A 22,266-nucleotide genomic window follows, 5' to 3' on the forward strand; every position below is an offset into this window, starting at 1 on the left:
ATATGGGGACCACCACCCCACTTTGCCACTCCTGAGGCACTGTCCCAGACCTCACGCAGTGGTGAAGATATGTCTCATCCAAGATAGTCCCTCCACACCCAGAACCTTTAGCATTTCTGGACGGATGTCTCAACCACTGGGGATTTGCCACTGCAGAGTTTGTTTGACTACCTCAGTGACTTCCACCAGGGAAATTGATGAAAAAGCCTCCATCAGCTTCAGCTCTGACCCTACTATAGAGGGGCACTCCGGTCTGATGCAAGGAGTTCCTCAAGTATTCCTTCCAGCAAACCGGATTACATCCTCAGATGAGGTCAACACAGCCCCATCCTTACTGTTGACGGCTTGGATGGTTACCCGTTTTCCCCTCCTGGGGTGCCTCACGGTACACCGGTAACACCTTGGTGCCGACCGAAAGTTCTTCTCCATGGTTGCTCCGAACTCCTCCCACACCCGCTGCTTTGCTTCCCCCACAGAAGAGCTGCTCCCTTTCGGGCCTGTCGGTACCTTACAACTGCCTCCGGAGTCCTCAGAGATAACATATCCCGGAAGGACTACTTCTTCAGTCGGACAGCTTCAGACAGTAATACCAACTATAAGTACCATGAAATTGAATTTAACACAAAAATTAACAATGAAATAAAAGTAAAAACTAATGAGAAATTTAAACTATAATTCATTGCATCCAGAAAGCATTCACAGCACTGCACTTTTTGTGGAAATGACTTCAGTTTTTGTTTTGTTTTGTTAATGAGCTGTTTAAAAGCCCCATAACCTTTTCCCTGCATGTCTGATATTTTGAAATGTGGGTGAAGCATTGCTGTGTTTTCTGAACACTGATGTGTTGTCTGTTAAGGCTGTGTCACACTGTGACAAACAGAGCAAATGGATTATGTCCTCCACCAATGAGGCGTTTTAACCCGTTTGTTTGTTTTGGTTTGTTTGTCTGTGAACAGCCTGTAACCCACAGTTTTTCATATATGTTATAAGGTTGTTACAGAGTATTCATATCCTGATGGGCAAGAACTGGTTCAGTTTTCAAGGTCACAGGACAAAGGTCAAAGTCAGAACAAATCTTGGAAAATTGGAAAAAAATCTCTATCTTTTAACAATGAACGAATTTTCAAAAATTCATAACTCTGTCAAAAACGATTGAATCTCTTTCATATGTGAGAGTGTTATGTAGGATGGTATCCTTTATCCACGGCCAGCATTTGATCCAGCTTACAGATCTTGTGGCGGTTTAAATTTAACATTGTAAACCCCATTTAATGTATATTTTACCTCATATCATCATATCTAAACAAATGTGCCCCAATCACTCTCATATTTGAATGTGAGATGCAGACTGGCACTCACTATCGCCTGACACAGTTTGATCCGTATCTGATCTGGATTGTGGATTTGTGGACATTTGAATTTAATATTGAAAAGTCCATTTAATGTACATTTTGCATTATATCTCAATCAAAAGTGCCCAATCACTCTCATTTGTGACAATGAGGTGCAAACTGGCATTCTCAATTACTAGACTAAGTTTGATCCACATGTGATCCGTATTGTGGATTTTGCGGATATTTGAGTTCAACATTGAAAAGCCCTTTTGATCTATATTTTGTATTTTATTTTATCTATATGAAAAGCCACTTCTAACAGGACTTTGACCTTGAAAAATTTTTCCAAGGTAAAAATGTGTGGAATTGGAAACTGATGTTGGCGGAGGTTTGCACTCTACGAGCGTGGTGCTCTAGGTTAATATTTTGTTCGGTGGCACATATGGCTTAATCTGTTGGTCTCCCATGGCTTTGGGGCTCTGATGGACAGATGATGTCACATTTCCACTGGCAACACAGAGAGCTGCATTCAGCAGAACAATTTTCCTGGTTTCATATGTGCATGCTGGGGCAGCTGGATTTGAGCAGGATTTGCCAAATGTGGATAGAGTCCATCTTGCTTGGGATCATTACGCCATACTTTCTCACTACGTTTGTGTGTTGACAGATGTGCTGGCATTCACTGCAGCTGCAGCAGTGAGGACATCAACCAACTCTGAGCCACCTCCACGCCAAGAGAATTCACTGAGTGCACTCTGACAACCAGATAAAAAATGTACACAGCCACACTGTCTTTTTCTTCTGTGACCTAAATGAACAGCCACACTACATGGTACTGCGTCGGCAACTGTCTTCTCTCCGCTCATGCAGAATTCGCACCCTGCGTCACAGCATTGACCAATCAGAAACCCTGTGTGAAACATGGGACAGCCATAGGATATAAACACAAGTATTGTCAAAGTAAATAACAATTAGAGGACAAAATGCTCAACTTACAGTTAGTCAGCAGGATGACTGAAAAGGACATGCAGATCATTTTTTTCAATTACATTTGGTGGAAAGAATACCCTTTTGGTGCTATGCATTACATTATAATGGAGACTAAAGAAAAAAGGCTAGATCTTGCCTTTGATCTTAGTTCTTTGAGCTTTGACATCTCAGAAGTGACCTGCAGTGATTTCAATGAAATTTAGTCAAAAGGTAGATCTTGAACCAAGCAACAACTGAATATATTTGGTGCAAATCCAAATCAGAAGCAAACCTCACTTTTATCTTTGATAGTCCTATGGCCTTGATCAAGTGGCAGATTCTGCCTTTGCTGCCTGATCTTTTACTTTGATGCTTGAGCTTGATTTCTTGGATTCTGAAGCGGAATTTAGATCCTGATTGCTGATTGCTTTGATTCTGTAAATCAAATCAAATCAGTTTTATTTATATAGCGCCAAATCACAACAACAGTTGCCCCAAGGCGCTTTATATTGCAAGGCAAAAGCCATACAATAATCACAGAAAAACCCCAACGGTCAAAACGACCCCCTATGAGCAAGCACTTGGCGACAGTGGGAAGGAAAAACTCCCTTTTAACAGGAAGAAACCTCCAGCAGAACCAGGCTCAGGGAGGGGCAGTCTTCTGCTGGGACTGGTTGGGGCTGAGGGGAGAGAATCAGAAAAAGACATGCTGTGGAAGACAGCAGAGATCAATCACTAATGATTAAATGCAGAGTGGTGCATACAGAGCAAAAACAGAAAGAAACACTCAGTGGATCATGGGAACCCCCCAGCAGTCTAAGTCTATAGCAGCATAACTAAGGGATGGTTCAGGGTCACCTGATCCAGCCCTAACTATAAGCTTTAGCAAAAAGGAAAGTTTTAAGCCTAATCTTAAAAGTAGACAGGGTGTCTGTCTCCCTAATCCGAATTGGGAGCTGGTTCCACAGGAGAGGAGCCTGAAAGCTGAAGGCTCTGCCTCCCATTCTACTCTTAAAAACCCTAGGAACTACAAGTAAGCCTGCAGTCTGAGAGCGAAGCTCTATTGGGGTGATATGGTATTAAGAGGTCCCTAAGATAAGATGAGACCTGATTATTCAAAACCTTATAAGTAAGAAGAAGAATTTTAAATTCTATTCTAGAATTAACAGGAAGCCAATGAAGAGAGGCCAATATGGGTAAAATATGCTCTCTCCTTCTAGTCCCCGTCAGTACTCTAGCTGCAGCATTTTGAATTAACTGAAGGCTTTTCAGGGAACTTTTAGGACAACCTGATAATAATGAATTACAATAGTTCAGCCTAGAGGAAATAAATGCATGAATTAGTTCTTCAGCATCACTCTGAGACAAGACCTTTCTAATTTTAGACATATTGCGCAAATGTAAAAAAGCAGTCCTACATATTTGCTAATATGCGCATTGAAGGACATATCCTGATCAAAAATGACTCCAAGATTTCTCACAGTATTACCAGAGGTCAGGGTAATGCCATCCAGAGTAAGGATCTGGTTAGACACCATGTTTCTAAGATTTGTGGGGCCAAGTACAATAACTTCAGTTTTATCTGAATTTAAAAGCAGGAAATTAGAGGTCATCCATGTCTTTATGTCTATAAGACATTCCTGCAGTTTAACTAATTGGAGTGTGTCTGGCTTCATGGATAGATAAAGCTGGGTATCATCTGCGTAACAATGAAAATGTAAGCAATGCTTTCTAATAATACTTCCTAAGGGAAGCATGTATAAAGTGAATAAAATTGGTCCTAGCACAGAACCTTGTGGAACTCCATAATTAAACTTAGTCTGTGAAGAAGACTCCCGATTTACATGAACAAATTGTAATCTATTAGATAAATATGATTCAGCAGCGCAGTGCCTTTAATACCTATGGCATGCTTTAATCTCTGTAATAAAATTTTATGGTCAACAGTATCAAAAGCAGCACTGAGGTCTAACAGGACAAGCACAGAGATGAGTCCACTGTCTGAGGCCATAAGAAGATCATTTGTAACCTTCACTAATGCTGTTTCTGTACTATGATGAATTCTGAAACCTGACTGAAACTCTTCAAATAGACCATTCCTCTGCAGATGATCAGTTAGCTGTTTTACACTACCCTTTCAAGAATTTTTGAGAGAAAACGAAGGTTGGAGATTGGCCTATAATTAGCTAAGAGCAGAGAGTCCAACTTTTATCTCAAGTCATGTCAGCATGTTTAGCCAATTTCGTTCCACTGGCAGATAGCCAACTATTAGTGTATTTATGACATTTTGATTGCCTCTGACACACGAGAAAACTGCATAACTGACACAGTAGCATTATTATGTTTCTTATTTGACAATGGCCACAGAGTGAGTAGAAACAAAGTTCAGTTGTGTAGGGATAAAGTAAAATATTTAGGACATGAGTTATCAGCCACAGGGCGCACGATCCTGTCTGACAGGAAGGAAGCAATTTTGCACGCTCCAAAACCACGTACCAAAAGCAGATGATGTCATTTCTTGGATTGACAAATTACTGCAGGGCATGGATTCCTTGCTATGCAGAGTTGACTAGTCCACTTTCTGTTGATGTACAAAGATGATATTTCAATGTCAACCGTGTTGGAATGGAACAAAGATGCTGAGGAAGCCTTTGTAAAGTAAAACAAACATTAGTGTCATCCACAGTTTGGCACTACCAGATTAAGTAACCATTCATTCAAACAGTTGATTGTAAGAATAAGTTCATGACTAGTGTTTGGTTCAAGTGTATGGCTCAAAATTGAGGCCAGTTGCCTACTACTCATCTAAATTGGATGCAGTAGCAAGTGCTTTACCACCATGCGTACAGGCTGTTGTTGCAGCCTCTATGGCTGTTCAAAGTAGCAGTAATGTGATCTATTCCATCAGCTGACATTTGAAAGTTCCACATGCGTCTCTGCACTGCTGTTGCAGACAAACATGAGCATTTGTCCCCAGCAAGACATCTTTCGTGCATGTCCTTGCTATTTCACAGCCACACCTTACGATAGAGCGATGTAAACATTGAATCCCTCCACATTGATACTTTACCTGAGGATGGTGAGCCGCACAATTGTCTTGATGTAGCAACAGTCTGTACGAAAGCACGCCCAGACCTCCGGGACACACCCATCCCAAACAGTACAAATCGTGTATGTGGATGGTTCTTCCACTAAAAATGCTTATGGACAAACGCAATCTGGATATGCTGTCGTCACAAATTCAGAAGTATTAGATTCTGCTCATTGCCATCGTCATTTTCAGCACAAGCAGCTGAATTAGTTGCTTTAACTGCAGCTTGCTATCTGTTTCAAGGTACGGCCGTATCAATTTATACAGACAGCCAGTACGCTTTCAGCACAGTGCATGTGTTTGCAAACTGTGGGAGGAGCGTGGAATGGTGACATCATCTGGAAAGCCAGTGACTCATGCCACTCACCTAACTGCCCTACTGCAAGCTGTGAAGTTGCCTCAACAAATTGCTATATGCAAATGTGCGGCTCACACCAATGGCTCTGACAGTGTTTCAAAAGGAATGATTTTGCTGACAGAGCAGCAAAAGAGGCAGCAGCAGCTTCTTCTATTTTTGTTGTACAGGAAACTACTCCAGATTTGCATTTAGGTCATACACTGGTTGCTGACATGCAACAGCAGGCAACTGACAGAGAAAAACAAATGTGGATAGCTAAAGGAGCTACGTATGCAAATGACTTGTACGTATGACCACAAAAGAAACCCATATTGCCAAAAAATATGTTTAAATGGGCAGCTATTATGAGCCATGGTGTGACGCATGTCTCATCAGGGGGTATGATATCGCAATTGCAATCTATTTTTTGTGTGTCTTAAATGTGTGTCTGTTTTAATGCAATGCCACCTGAGGGATCAAAGGTCACGGATATTCAATGTTGGTTTTCGGTGTAGAAAGTTCTCCAGATTCTCTGAATCTTGTGATTATATTATGGACTGTAGATGATGGAATCTTTAAATTCCTTGCAATTGAATGTTGAGAAAACATTGTTCTTAAATTGTTGGACAATTTTTCACACAGTTGTTCACAAAGTGGTGATCCTCGCACCATCTTTGCTTGGGAATGGCTGAGTATTTGGGGATACTCCTTTTATACCCAATCATGACACTCACCTGTTTACAATTAGGTGGTCTTTGAGCATTCATTCAACTTTCCCAGTCTTTTGTTGCCCCATCCCAACTTTTTGAAATGTGTTTCTGCAGGTGTTACAACGGCGTGGCTTCATAGTAAAAGTGCGGGTACTGGACTGGCCTGCTGCAGTCCAGACCTGTCGCGCAGTGAAAATGTGTGGCACATTATGAAGGGTAAAATACAACAATGGAGACCCCGGACTGTTGAACAACTGAAGTCGTACATCAAGCAACAATGGGAAAGAATTCTACCTACAAAGATTCAACAAATTGTGTCTGTTGTGAAAGTGTAGGAAACCGGACCCACAACAGGGGGCGACAATGAACGGACAATGGAGGAATCAAATATACTGTTTTTACTGTTGTGAAAAAAGGGCACAACAAATACAACTGATAACAATAGAGAGATCAAGTCTAATTCAAAGGTGTCGTGTGGGCAGGCTCGACGATAGGAGACGTCTGTCCAAGTCGAACCGGAACCAACCCGATCTCCGCCGCCACCGGACCCCGGGATACTGGAGCCGCCAAGTCCCCGAATTCCCAGGTGGCCACTGCCTCCGCTCGCCGGATCCGGTACTGCTGGCAGGAAACAGAAACAGTCAGGTGTGGATCGCTGCACCCAGCAACACGGAGGGTGGAGAGTCCACCTCCACCTCTCGTCAGGAAAATACTGGTGAGTGCAAGGAGTGTGAGTACTTATCCAGAAGTCCAATACAATCTCCCGCTGTACCACTCACTATCTACTATCCAACACACAAGCAACAAGGTATTATCGTCAAGAATACATCAGCTGAGTACGTTACTCTTAGGTATGGCGATATCTCGGCAAATGAGGTGGAGATGCCGTCCTGCTGAGATACCTCCGGCTTGGATTGGGATCAGCGGTCTCTAGTGATGGATGACAGCTGTCGTCCATGGCTGCTCCTGTGAAGGGGCAGCGCCTCTGGTGGCTGGAGCCCGCACTCCAGGCAGGGCGCCCTCTAGTGGTGGTGGGCCAGCAGTACCCTCCTCTTCACGGCCCACACAAACATGACCCCCCCCCTCAACGGGCGCCTCCTGCGCACGACCGGGTTCGTCAGGGTGGCGACGGTAGAAGTCGGCCAGGAGGGCCGGGTCCAGGATGAAGCCCTTCTTCACCCAGGAGCGTTCTTCGGGGCCGTACCCCTCCCAGTCCACCAAGTTACTGAAACCCCGGCCCCATTCGTCGAACGTCAAGGAGCCGGCGCACAGTCCAGGCCGGCTCTCCCGTCGATGATCCGGGCAGGAGGTGGCGCCGGACCCGGAGTGCAGAGGGGTGAGGTGTGATGGGGTTTAATCCTGGAGACATGGAAACCGGATGAATCCGCAGTGAGGCCGGAAGCTGGAGCCTCACTGCGGCGGGGATTGATGACCTTGAGAATCTTGTAAGGTCCAATGTATCGCTCCTGCGGTTTCGGGGAGTCCACTTTAAGAGGAATGTCCTTGGTGGACAACCATACCTCCTGCCCAGGGACGGTACGTGGGAGCCGGGGCCCGCCGCCGATCTGCATGGTTCGTCGCCCTCGTCCGGGCCCTCAACAAAGCAGAACGGGCAGCACGCCACAACCCAACGGCACTTCCGTAGGTGGGCCTGGACCGAGGGCACACCGACCTCCCCCTCAACCACCGGAAACAACGGGGGTTGATACCCCAAGCACACCTCGAAGGGGGATAGGCCGTGGCGGACGACACTTGGCTGTTGTGGGCGTACTCGATCCAGGCCAGGTGGTGTACTCCAGGCCGCGGGTGCCGCGGCTGTCACACAGCGTAGGGTCTGCTCCATCTCCTGGTTGGCCCGTTCTGCTTGTCCGTTGGTCTGGGGGTGATACCCGGACGAGAGACTGACCGTGGCCCCCAGTTCCCGCAAAAGCTCCTCCAAACTATGCGAGGAGAACTGGGGACCGCGAGCGGAGACGATGTCTGATGGTATCCCATGCAGACGGACGACGTGGTGGACTAGGAGGTCCGCTGTCTCCTGGGCCGTTGGTAGCTTCGGGAGGGCCACGAAGTGGGCCGCCTTGGAGAATCGGTCCACTATCGTGAGGGACGACGGTGTTTCCCTGGGACGGCGGGAGACCCGTGAGGAAATCCAGGCTGATGTGAGACCAGGGGCGATGAGGCACGGGCAGCGGCTGTAGCAATCCCGGTGTCTTTGCGGTGGTCCGCCTTGCCCCTGGCGCAGGTTGTACAGGCCTGGATGTAACCCCGGACGTCGGCCTCCAGGGACGCCCACCCAGAAGCGCTGACCGGACGACTGTCACGGTTTCTTCGCACCCCAGGATGACAGGAGAGCTTAGAAACCGTGACAGAAGTCCAAAACTGCAGCCCTGGCTTCTGGTGGGACGTAGAGTTTGTTCTTCGGTCCGGTTCCGGGGTCCGGGTCTCGTGTCAGGGCCTCCCAGACGGTCTTCTCAACGTCCCAGGTGAGAGCGGCCACGATAGCGGACTCCGGGATGATGGGTTCCGGGGGATCCGACGGCTCCGTTTTGACCTCATCTTCATGTACCCGGGACAATGCATCCGATCTTTGGTTTTTGGTCCCGGGACGGTAGGTGATCCGGAAGTCAAAACGGCCGAGAACAGTGACCAGTGGGCTTGCCTGGGTTCAGCCGCTTGGCGGTCCTGATATACTCCAGGTTCCGGTGTCAGTGAAGAACCGTGAATGGCAACGGACCGTTCCCCTCCAACAGATTCTCCACTCCTCAAGAGCTCTTCACCGCAAGGAGCTCTCGATTGCCGACGTCATAGTTCCGTTCGGCTGGGGTCAACCTGCGGGAAAAATAGGCACACGGGTGAAGGACCTTATCGGTCTTCCCGCTCTGGGATAGCACGGCTCCTATCCCTGAGTCCGGGCGTCCACTTCAACCACTAACTGGCGATTAGGATCGGGCTGCAACCAGAAACAGGTGCAGACGAGAAGCGCCGTTTCAACTCCTTGAATGCGACATCGCAACCGATCCGACCAGGTGAAGGGGACTTTTGGTGAGGTCAGGGCTGTCAGGTGGCTAACTACCTGACTGTAGCCCTTAATGAACCTCCTGTAGAAATTAGCAAAAGCCTAGGAACTGTTGCAATTTCCTACGGCTTGTGGGTTGGGGCCAGTCTCTCACCGCCGCAACCTTGGCTGGATCAGGAGCGACGGAGTTGGAGGAGATGATGAACCCCAGGAAGGACAAAGAAGTGCGGTGGAACTCACACTTCTCGCCCTTCACAAACACCGGTTCTCCAACAACCGCTGCAGGACCTGACGTACATGCCTGACATGAGTCTCAGGGATCCGAGAAAAGATGAGTATATCGTCTAGATATACGAAGACGAAACCGGTGCAGGAAGTCCCGCAAGACGTCGTTAACCAAGGCTTGGAACGTCGCGGGGGCGTTTGTGAGGCCGAACGGCATGACCAGGTACTCAAAGTGACCTAAGGGGGTGTTAAATGCCGTTTCCCACTCGTCTCCCTTCCGGATCCGAACCAGATGATACGCATTTCTAAGATCAAGCTTGGTAAAATTTTGGCTCCATGCAGGGGTGTGAACACCGAATCCAACGGGGGCAACGGGTATCGGTTGCGAAACCGTGATTTCGTTCAGCCCCCTATAATCAATGCATGGACGAAGTCCGCCGTCTTTTTTACCCACAAAAAAGAAAACCTGCGCCCATCGGGGAGGTGGAATTCCGGATCAACCCGGCAGCTAACGAGTCCCAGAATGTAGGTTCTCCATTGATTCGCGCTCAGAGCCGTGAGAGGTTGTACAGCCTACTGGACGGGAACTCACTGCCCGGAACCAAATCGATGGCACAATCGTACGGACGGTGGGGGGGAAGCGTGAGAGCCAGATCCTTGCTGAACACGTCGACAAGGTCGTGGTACTCCACCGCACCATCCCCAGATTGGGCGGGACTCTGACCTCCTCCTTAGCTTGGGAGCCGGGAGGAACCGAGGAACCTAGGACACACCCTATGGCAGGTCTCGCTCCACTGAACCACTACCCCGGACGGCCAATCAATCCGGGGATTGTGCTTCAACATCCAGGGAAAACCTAAAACCACACGGGAAGGTGGCCTGAGTCACAAAAAAACCCGATCACCTCCCGGTGGTTTCCTGACACCACCAGCGTTACAGGTGGTGTCTTATGCGTGATCGGAGGGAGTAGGGAGCCATCTAGTGCCCGAACCTGTACAGGCGAGGTAAGCGCCACCAGAGGGAGCCCTATCTCCCTGGCCCATCTGCTATCCAACAGATTCCCCTCAGAGCCCGTGTCCCACCAGTGCTGGGGCCTTCAGGGTCGAGTCCTCATAAAGGATCGTACTGGGAAGTCGTGTGGCGATGTGGGTGTGTCCCACGTGAATGTCTTGGCCCACCCCTAGCCCAGTTTCTAGGGGCGGGCGTTGGAGTTTAACCGCTCGGGGCAGTCTCTCATATGGTGCTCTATTGCACCACAAACAAAACAAGCTCCATGGGCCCATCTCCTCTGTGCATCTGGTGCCCTAAATGTTGCCCTACTCGTGTCCATAGCTTCGTCAGTAGGGGGAGCTGTGGCCCCACGGAGCGCAGGGGCCGTGGAGCGGGGGAAGGCGGAGCGCGGTCGGAACCGGAAGGGAGAGTGACGGCGCGTACCCGGCCACGCCCTTCGTCTCGTTCCCGCCGACGTTCTTCTAACCGGTTGTCTAACCGTATGACGAGATCGATGAGCCCATCTAAGTCCCGCGGTTCGTCCTAGCCACCAGGTGCTCCTTAAGAACCAAAGACAGTCCGTTTACAAAGGCGGCGCGGAGGGCAGTGCTATTCCAGCCGGATCTCGCAGCCGCAATGCGGAAGTCGACTGCATAGGCAGCTGCGCTCCGGCGCCCCTGTCTCATTGACAGTAGCACGGTTGAAGCGGTCTCGCCTCTATTAGGGTGATCGAACACGGTTCTGAACTCCCTTACAAACCCATCGTATGTCAGAAGGAGCCGTGAAGTCTGCTCCCAGAGCGCTGTAGCCCAGCGCGTGCCTCACCGCGAAGCAGGTTTATAACATAAGCTACTTTACTAGCATCGGTCGCGTACATAACGGGACGCTGTGCGAAGACGAGCGAACACTGCGTCAGAAAATCCGCGCACGTCTCCACACAGCCTCCGTACGGCTCTGGGGGGCTTATGTATGCTTCCAGGGAAGGTGGGAGAGGTCGTTGAACAACCAGTGGAACGTCAACGCTACGCACAGGGTCTGCGGGAGGGAGAGCCGCAGCGGCGCCCGGCGAGAGCCTCCACCCTGCGGTTCAGGAGGACGTTCTGCTCGGTCATCAAATCTAACCGAGTCGTGAAAGCGGTGAGGATCCGCTGCAACTCACCGATTACCCCTCCCGCGGACACCTGCGCGTCCTTTTCTTCCATTGGCCGTTCAACAGCCGGTTGACGCCCCTCGGGATCCATGACGCTGGCCGAGATATCCTGTTGTGAAAGTGTAGGAACACGGACCCACAACAGGGGGCGACAATGAACGGACAATGGAGGAATCAAATATACTGTTTTTACTGTTGTGAAAAAAGGGCACAACAAATACAACTGATAACAATAGAGAGATCAGTCTAATTCAAAGGTGTCGTGTGGGCAGGCTCGACGATAGGAGACGTCTGTCCAAGTCGAACCGGAACCAACCCGATCTCCGCCGCCACCGGACCCCGGGGCTACTGGAGCCGCCAAGTCCCGAATTCCCAGGTGGCCACTGCCTCCGCTCGCCGGATCCGGTACTGCTGGCAGGAAAACAGAAACAGTCAAGGTGTGGATGCGGCTGCACCCAGCAACACGGAGGGTGGAGAGTCCACCTCCACCTCTCGTCAGGAAAATACTGGTGAGTGCAGGAGTGTGAGTACTTATCCAAGAAGTCCAATACAATCTCCCGCTGTACCACTCACTATCTACTATCCAACACACAAGCAACAAGGTATTATCGTCAAGAATACAATCAGCTGAGTACGTTACCTCTTAGGTATGGCGATATCTCGGCAAATGAGGTGGAGATGCCGTCCTGCTGATATACCTCCGTCTTGATTGGGATCAGCTGTCTCTAGTGATGGATGACAGCTGTCGTCCTGGCTGCTCCTGTGAGGCGGCAGCGCCCTCTGGTGCCTGGAGCCCGCACTCCAGGCAGGGCGCCCTCTAGTGGTGGTGGGCCAGCAGTACCTCCTCTTCAGCGGCCCACACAACAGTGTCCTCAATTCCCAAACACTTATTGAGTGTTGTTAGAAGGAAAGGTGATGTAACACAGTGGTAAACATACCACTGTCCCACTGTATTCTGTTTTTATTTACATTTCACACAACGTCCCAACTTTTTGACAAAGTGACAAAGTTTTTTAATTCGGCACACAAAATATTCAAATAGAAAAAAATGAACAATTCCACAAACAAACACAGACAAAACTAGTGAGTCCGAAAGGGTGTGGGCTGAAGCAAAGCTTATTAGCGCCCACCCCTGCTAGTACAAGTCCAACAATTCTAATCAGTCATATTTACATAAATATAAATTCACTACTACATGTCGACACACAGACATACACATCAATATACTATTCACTTATAATTATATTTATATAGTACCAGATCATAAGAAAGTCGAATCAAGGCACTTTACGCCAGTAAGGACTAACCTTACCAACCCCCAGAGCAAGCACTAGGCAACTTTGGTGAGGAAAAACTCCCTATAACTAAGAAACCTCAAGCAGACCAGGCTCTTGGGGGTGACCCTCTGCTTGGGCTGTGCCACATATACCTATATACATACGTATATACTTTACAAACATAAATGTATACATACATATACACAGTCACTTATATACATATACATATACACCTACCCATATCTATATATCTACATACGCATATACATACCCACACATTCAAATATACAATAAGTCCCACTTATAAATTGAACATTCCATATAAATCAAATTATATTTGCTTCTTTATGATACTTAGACATAATGTTCTTTTTGAGTAGTTTCTTAAATCTCACTAAGGTACTACTCATTCTAACCTCTGTTGAACATTTGTTCCATTTCCTCACCCCAACCACAGACACACAAAAACCCTTTACATTTGTTCTTACTGGTGGTTTCATAAAAATTGCACAACCTCTTAAACTATATCTGGATTCCCTCAATCGGAACAGACTCTGGACATGTCTCGGTAAGGCTTGGTTTTTCGCTCGAAATAAAGTTTGAATTGTAATGTAATCGACCAAATCAATGAATTTTAATAAATTTAAAGACACAAATAGAGAATGAGTTGGTTCACGATATTGTTTATTGCAGATGATTCGTATGGCTCGTTTTTGCAAAAGGAATATTGGATTGGTATTTGATTTGTAAGTGTTTCCCCATGACTCAACACAATATGTCATATATGGTACCATCAGAGAATGATATACGAGGTCTGTCCAAAAAGTATCAGACCTTTTAATTTTTTTCAAAAACCTTATGGATTTGAATAACTTGTGCTTGCATGAGCCAACCTTGAGCCTTCGTGTGCATGCGTGAGTTTTTTCACGCCTGTCGGTTGCGTCATTCGGCTGTGAGTAGGCTTTGAGTGAGCACTGGTCCTCCCCCCTCGTTGGATTTTCATTGCGAGGAAAATGTCTGAACGATTGGAGCAGCGCTGAATCAAATTTTTCCAGAAACTGTGAGAGACAGCCAGGTAGAAACCATTCGGAAGATTCAAACGGCTTTCGGTGGCTTTTCAGTCGAGTGAGTATCCGAGGAATTGTGTAAGAGCTGGACATGTCACAACATGTCCTGTGAGACTTCCACCTTCCGCACGTCTTTCATTACAAAATCTCCTGTAACAGTGGAATGTGCCAAAAAGTGCTGATGTCCACCTCTTCTGCAATTTCTCTGGTAGTCAGAAGACGTCCTGGATCAACACAGCGTTCACTTTGGAAATGATCTGGTCGTTTCAGCCTGTCGATGGCCGCTCGGAGCACGGCGCACCCTCCGCCATTGTGCGCCGTCTTTAAACCGGTTGTAACACTCCTTAATCTGTGTGATGCCCATAGGATCGTCACCGAAAGCCATCTGAATCTTCCGAATGGTTTCCACCTGGCTGTCTCTCACAGTTTCTGGAAAAATTTGCTGCAGCAAAGCTCCAAATCGTTCCACCTCGCAATGAAAATCCAACGAGAGGGGAGGACCAGTGCTCACAAAAAGCCTGCTCACAGGCGAATGATGCAACCGACGGGCGTGAAAAAAAATCACGCATGCGCATGAAGGTTCAAGGTTGGCTCATGCAAGCACACATGATTCAATCCATATGGTTTTTGAAAAAAATAAAAAGGTCTGATACTTTTTGGACAGACCTCGTAAAGTAAGTAACCCTTCTTGCGGCAGTAGGTCTTTGGCTTTATACAAATGGCTATAGTTTTGACAATTTTGATTTCACATAATTTATATGTGGTTTCCAGCTAAGTTTATTATCAATTATAACACCTAAAAATTTATTCTCTGTTACTAACTCAATTTCCTTATTGTTTATAGTTAAATTTTTACATTTGGGTGCCTGTTTATTTCCAAATATAATACATTTAGTTTTCCCAAGGTTGAGTGACAACTTATTAGCATCAAACCAAACCTTAAATTTTTCCAGTTCTTTCTCCACTATGTCTAGAAGCTGTTCAAGATTTTCATCGCTACAGAACACAGTTGTATCATCCGCAAAAAGGACACATCTCAGTGAACTCGACACCCAACTTATATCATTTATATAGATTATAAACAATAAAGGACCCAGCACTGAGCCCTGCGGCACCCCACATGTGACATCCCTGAGTTCAGAATTTGTATTATTGAATTGAACATACTGAAATCTGCCTTGTAAATAACTAGCTATCCATTCATATGCCAGACCTCTGATTCCATATTTCTGCAGTTTACTTAATAGTATTCCATGGTTAATTGTGTCAAACGCTTTCTGTAAATAAAAAAAAACACCTATTGTGTATTGTTTATTATCAATTGCAGTTGCTATACTTTCCACAAAGTCCATCAAAGCATGTGATGTAGTTCGAGACCTTCTGAATCCATATTGTTCTTCACAAATGATGTTATGCTTCAGTAAATAATCATTTAATCTTTTAGCAAATATTTTTTCCAAAATTTTGGAAAATTGTGGCAGGAGTGATATAGGTCTATAATTAGAAAATGTGTGTTTGTCACCAGTTTTAAACAGAGGAATTACTTTGGCTATTTTCATTTGAGAAGGAAATTTACCAGTACTTAGTGACATATTGCAAATATAATTGAACGGTTTTACTATACAATCAATAACTTTTTTTAATAAAGCCATATCCAAATTATTAAAATCAGTCGATTTCTTACTTTTTGAACCATGAACCAGATCAAGTATTTCCCTTTCATGAGTACCACCAATGAACATTGAAACAGATTTGTTAAACGTTGAATTATTTACCCAGAAGTTATTAGTTGATGAGTCAATCTTACTGGCAAGTTTTTTACCCACATTAACGAAGTATTCATTAAAGTGTTCAGCAATAGACTCGTCGTTATCAATCGTGATGTAGTTTTTACTCTGAAAAAATGAAGGATAATCTCTAGTTACTCTATTCTTTTTTACTATTTAATTTAATATGTTCCATGTGTTTTTGATGTTATTTCTATTTTTGACAAGTAACTCATTATAATATGTTTTTTTACTGAGTCTCATGATATTGATTAACTTATTCTTATATGTTTTATACTTACTTTCAGCTTCCTTAGTTCGTAGTTTTATGAATTGTTTATATAGTACGTTTTTCTTTTTACATGCCCTCTGAAGCCCCTTAGTTATCCATGGTTTGTTGCTATATTGACTTGTATATATTTTGTCAACAAATGGACAGTGTTTATTATACAAACTGGAAAAAATGGAAATGAAAGCATCATATGACCTGTCAACATCATCAACAAAAACATCTGACCAATTCTGACTTGATAAATCCTCCCTTAAATTATCAATTGTTTCAGGTGTTACTTTTCTACTCATGAATTTGATATTGCTTCAATACTTACAACAACCCTCCAATGCAAAGACTGAGAAAACTGGCAAGTGATCACTGATATCACTGACCAGTAGTCCCCCACTAAGATTACCGGATATAACCTTAGTTAAAATATTGTCAATGAGAGTTGTTGAGTCCATAGTTATTCTGCTAGGATGAATGATGGTTGGAAACAGTCCTAAACAGTACAAGGTGTTTATAAATGAGGTAATTTGTGGATGATTGTGAGGGTTTAAAAAATCTATATTGAAATCTCCACAGACAAATAAATGCTTATTTCTGTTGATTTTGTTGTACATTCCTAAGATAATGTCTTCAAAGGTGTCAATATTTGTCCCAGGAGCTCTGTAAATGCAACTAACAACTATGTTTTTGGAGTTTATAGATGTCATTTCTATGGTAACACATTCCATGATGTTGTCCACTGTAAATGACATGTTGTTAATGAGTTTACAGTTATAATCTGACCTTACAAACAATGCAACGCCTCCGCCCCTTCTCGTCTGCCTATTAACCAGGAACAATTCATAACCATCAAGATATACCAGATCTTTATTATCCTCATTTAACCATGTTTCTGAAATTGCAATAACTGAAAAACGTTTTTTGGATGTTTTCAAACAATCATTAATAGTGGACAGATTACGAGAAAGACTTCTGCTGTTGAAATGTATAATTGAAAAATTTTCATCATTGATTTTATAATTTTTGAATTGTTCTGTAAAATATTTGCACTGTCTCACAATATTCTCACTGAAAAAGGTATCAGGATCATTTCAGATTCGAAGGGGTGGTTAACAGAGTTATTATAATTAAATGTATCTAGACAGAGCTCCTGGGCAGAAATAAACGGATAATTATCCTTAGTCATTATGTCTCTCTTGTCTCCGTGTGTAGATGATGTGGATGAGTGGGTTGCTCCAGTCTGCATCATGGTGCTGTGATGTGTTTGAGTCCTCATACCTATTGTTCATATTTGTCCAGCTCCTCGATGTTCCTTATTGCCATGACTTTTGCTTGTTCTGGTGATCCGTTCAGTTTGATGAATATTTTACAGTTTGAAGTCCATGTGTGCTGGATTTTTCCCTGTTTCTTTAAGAAGCGTGCTTTCCTGGCGATGTCAGCATTCCGTTTGGTGAGATGTTCATTGATGAATACGTTTGTCCCTTTCAGTTTTCTTCCTTGTTTTAACAGTGCTGTTTTGTGTTTTCTGTTGATGAATCTCATGATGACGGTTCGTTTATCACCGTCATTTCTCCGGGGCAGAGGGTGGCACGCTTCAATGTTATTTAAATCCATTTCTATACCTTTAGATAGGAGGAAATCAGCAACCTGTTTTTCCACAGAGCTGACCTCCTGTTCACTGGGCTCCCCTCCGCTCTCATCTGTTACCGCCCGTGCGTAGGACCGTGGTTTGATATGAAGACCTGTGATGATGACGTCGTTAATTCTGGTGTACTGCTCCAATTCAGCCATTCTATTTTCCAGCTGCACCAGATGCCGGTCTTTCTCGGCATTCTGGAGCCGTAATGCCTTCACCTCCTCCACCAGATCCATGATTGATTTCTGTTGCTGCTTCACAACAGAAATCTCCTCTGATAGAAAGTCCAGAGATTTTTTAATATCGTCACCTTCCTCCGCTGTCAGAACCTTCTTAGGCCCCATGGTCGGCTTATGAGCAGCTTGTTGATCGCCGATGTTAACAGCCTGCGTTGTTTGTCACCGGGATGGATCTGCACTGCGCTGGTGCCGCGCGGCCTCGGTGTTTCCGCGCTGATGGATCCGCGGTGGCTGCACGAGGCCTCGGGGAAGCGGCACTCGTGACGCGCGGCTTTAATGACGCAGCGCGCGGCCTCAGTGAATTCACCACGTTGGGTGGGCCTCGGATGTTGTTGCTGTCCAGTCGCGGGGCTAAGTTGCCGGTTGAGGTGGTATTCCCACTGTCCGGGTTGGCAAACACCGGCGTGGCAGATGGCAACTACAAACACCACCTCTGAAAACTCAGGTACAAACTTTTTGCAGCTCGCTCTGACGACACGCAGCTCTGACTGACTGTGACTGACGCAGCTCCGATAGCTTCACTGTCTTCACTGTGAACTGTGGCTTGAATTCAGAGATTGGGGGTCGTCTCACCTGAACGTGATGACAGCTTCCAACTTCATTGGAATTGGGGTTGTAAGACAAGCCCTCCCTTTTTAAGATGTTTTTAAGACAAGTACTTTCCAAAGCTGTTTTTTCTTCTTCTTCTTCTTTTTAAATAAATTACTTTTATTTGATTAAAACACTAATGATAGCGGATGGGGGGACAGGCAAGACTGTATAAAGCAGCAGTGCAATAAAGTAGTACAAACTGGCCTACGTTAGCTACTCAGATCATTATATCATGGCCTCTGTCATCACTCAGTTCTCCACGGGTGGAAGCTTCTGCACATGTTCCACACTTGCATAATAAGGAAAGATCAGTGATGTACTCTGAGTACTTCTCAGACAGGTAAATGTCCTATAGGTCCGCAGAGATTGCAGTGAAAGGATAATCAAAGCAACTTTGTAGATTTTGAAACACTTTTTAAAAAAAATCTTTAAGTCTTTTGATGGTTAGAAGCAATTAGGAAGCGTCACAGCGTTGAATTAAAAAAATGCATGACAGCAAAGTGAGAAACAATTTTTTGATATGTGGTGTGATTCTGCTGCTGTCTTTATAAATCTCTCCTGATAAGGTTTGAGCAGTAAAATTAATGTGGCTCTATTTTGTGCGTGCGTGCATGCGTGCTTGCATGCACGTGCTGAAGTATGTATGACGTGATAGTGTACTCCACAATTATAAGATGGTGTTTTTAAGAAAAAAGGTCAACACATCATATAAACTTTGACCTTGGCCTGTGACATTGACTTTTGATCAATTTCTAAAGAAAAATCACTGACCCTCAAATCTGTCACCAAGTTTGTGCAAAATCAGATCAAAGTTATTTTATTCACGCAAGTACAGGCAGACGGACAGACACACAGGACCAAAAATAACAACCCTGCATGTGGTACCACTGTGCGGAATGTAATGAAGATAATGATTCACATGAAGTGTCAATGAATGTAATCTGGGGTTTTATGATTTACAGTCTGATGTAATTCATTATGATGTTGATGTTTGGAAAGGTTTAAGTGAATGTGAGTGAAATCTCCATATGTGCACCTGCTGTATTCTATTTAATTGGAAGACTGGGATTTGTTTATTAAATATATGATGATTAAATGTGGCCCAAAGATTCCAGAACAATTTCTTGCAGGAACACAAGGAAGAGGTGGTTGGCATGTCTCTCCCACATCAGCCTCCACCTTGTAATTATCAGCTTCAAATAAGAGAGACAAAAACTGCTGGCCTGTTTAGCCTTGATGCCCAAAGTGCTGTTTGAAGGCTAATTTAGTCAGTATTGGCATTATTTACAAAGCAAATTCAATTGAAGGTTTAGCCTTTATGGAAAAAAAAATATCACACAAGCTTTTGGGTTTAAAATGCAGAATAAATTTTCATGCATTATAAATACAGCAAAACTCCACACACACACACACACACACACACACACACCATCTTCAGTTTCATTTGACCACATTCAGTCACAGTTTCACTCAGTAATCACTTTACTGCAGTAATAATATGATAATTTGCTAGCACTTTACCAACACTTAAAGGGCCCTATCTTCCAACCAATACTAAACAGTGCACAGTGCAATGCAAGTGTTACTGCTAGCTTAAACCTGACAGTTTTCATACCCAGCATCCACATGCTGTCAATCACAACTCCACTCATGCCCATGTGCATGTATTGATCTAAAAATGAGGTGTGTTCAGGAACACAACTCATATCATCTGGAACCAGAAACTGTTTCTCATAGAGCAGCAAAAACATGGTTCTGCATCATCAGGGAATATTCATCGATGTTATGGATAGGGTTAATGTTGGTCCATGCACCACACACTGATGTACCCAACTCGTCACAGATTGACGTTTGGTCAAAATGTCACAATGTGGCTGTGAGACTACGTTGACGATGCACGCATGCTCTGTGCAAGGATGCGCATTAGGGCATAATAGTACCACTCACTCATCACTCATCTTCAACCGCTTATCCGGGATCTGGTCGTGGGGGAAACAGCTCCAGCAGGGGACCTAAGACTTCCCCTTCCCGTGCCAGATTGACCACCTCTGACTGGGGGATCCTGAGGCATTCCCAGGCCAGTGTGTAGATATAATCTCAACACCGAGCCCTTCAAAATTCAAAATTCAATTCAAGATTCAAACAACTTTTTTGATCCCTAAAAGGGCATTTCATCTTCACACCCAGTTATCTCAAACAAAAATACAGCAATTAATCCACAATTATTACTAGTTGAATGTAATAATGGCGCACATCAGAATTAAAACAACCACACATACACACTTGATTTGTTTATGTACGCTAAGCTTTGAAACAGTCCGTCATCCGAATTGAGGCAATGAGTGTGTGGGAGCTGCAGCAGCATTTCCGCTGTGCGGCAGATCTTGGGGGGGAGTGGCAGAGTGGAGGCTGGGTGGGGAAGTGGGGACAGAAACACAAGGGAGGGGGTAGGGGTGGGGGGGCGTGTGTCATGGGTGCAGATGAGTTCATATCTGTCTCTGTCCGTGTATGCATAGAGTCTGGAGTGACCTTGAAGACCGTAGACTGTAGGGGATGGCAAATGAGCCAGATGCTTCACCAAGGCCGTTGAAATCCTTCTGGAGGAAAACATACGGGTCATTTTAACCTTCGATAGCTAATAAGGCTGCCATGTTTGGGTTAGGCAGAGAAGCACAGAGTTCCATTATGGCCCCTCTTTAACCATCCAGATCTAATTGTGAATATTAACTGGTCTTCAACATCAATTCCTTTGCAAGTCAGATATTTGCTTCGAGATGATTTCCAATTTGCGCTTAAGTTCAAGAGTTAACGCAGACTGAGACTGTACCGCCTTGCCCACCTCATTAATCATGATGGACAGGTGTGGGGTTGTGGTTTTGGTAGCAGCTGCCTTGCCATTTTTCCAGTAGGTCAGGGCAGTGCCTAATCCAAGTAGCAAAAGCCCCCCTGCCATAAAAGGAAATAAGAATAAATCCTCAATGCCTTCTGCAGAGAGCGCTGCCAAGCACGCAACGCGCCACTTCAGCCGAACCCTCCTTTCCAGCCCCCTGGAGTAGACTTTACCAGGGAGGCTGAGTAGTGTGATGCTCCTGTAGTTGGCACACACTCTCTGGTCCCCGTTTTTAAATATGGGGACCACCACCCCACTTTGCCACTCCTTAGGCACTGTCCCAGACCTCAACGCAGTGGTGAAGAGATGTCTCATCCAAGATAGTCCCTCCACACCCAGAACCTTTAGCATTTCTGGACGGATGTCATCAACCACTGGGGCTTTGCCACTGCAGAGTTGTTTGACTACCTCAGTGACTTCCACCAGGGAAATTGATGAAAATCCTCCATCAGCTTCCAGCTCTGACCCTACTATAGAGGGCACTCCGGTCTGATGCAAGGAGTTCCTCAAAGTATTCCTTCCAGCACCGGATTACATCCTCAGATGAGGTCAACACAGCCCCATCCTTACTGTTGACGGCTTGGATGGTTACCCGTTTTCCCCTCCTGGGGTGCCTCACGGTACACCGGTAACACCTTGGTGCCGACCGAAAGTTCTTCTCCATGGTTGCTCCGAACTCCTCCCACACCCGCTGC

The 22,266-nt window shown here is 45.4% G+C and overlaps 1 protein-coding gene and 1 long non-coding RNA gene across 5 annotated transcripts in view; one reads left to right on the forward strand and one right to left on the reverse strand.

The window, feature by feature from the left end:
• The window catches only part of dlgap4b (discs, large (Drosophila) homolog-associated protein 4b), a 529,323-nt gene that overhangs the window by 291,593 nt on the left and 215,464 nt on the right, over positions 1-22,266 (forward strand). The window lies entirely within an intron of this gene.
• On the reverse strand, positions 1,783-13,876 carry LOC117507213. Its single transcript, XR_004559647.1, has 3 exons — positions 13,865-13,876; positions 11,408-11,413; positions 1,783-1,880 (listed from the first exon to the last, which is right to left on the reverse strand). It is a non-coding gene; the product is annotated as an uncharacterized LOC117507213 (long non-coding RNA).

This window comes from Thalassophryne amazonica, chromosome 3 (genome assembly GCF_902500255.1).
Source record: "Thalassophryne amazonica chromosome 3, fThaAma1.1, whole genome shotgun sequence".
Lineage (NCBI taxonomy): Eukaryota > Metazoa > Chordata > Actinopteri > Batrachoidiformes > Batrachoididae > Thalassophryne > Thalassophryne amazonica.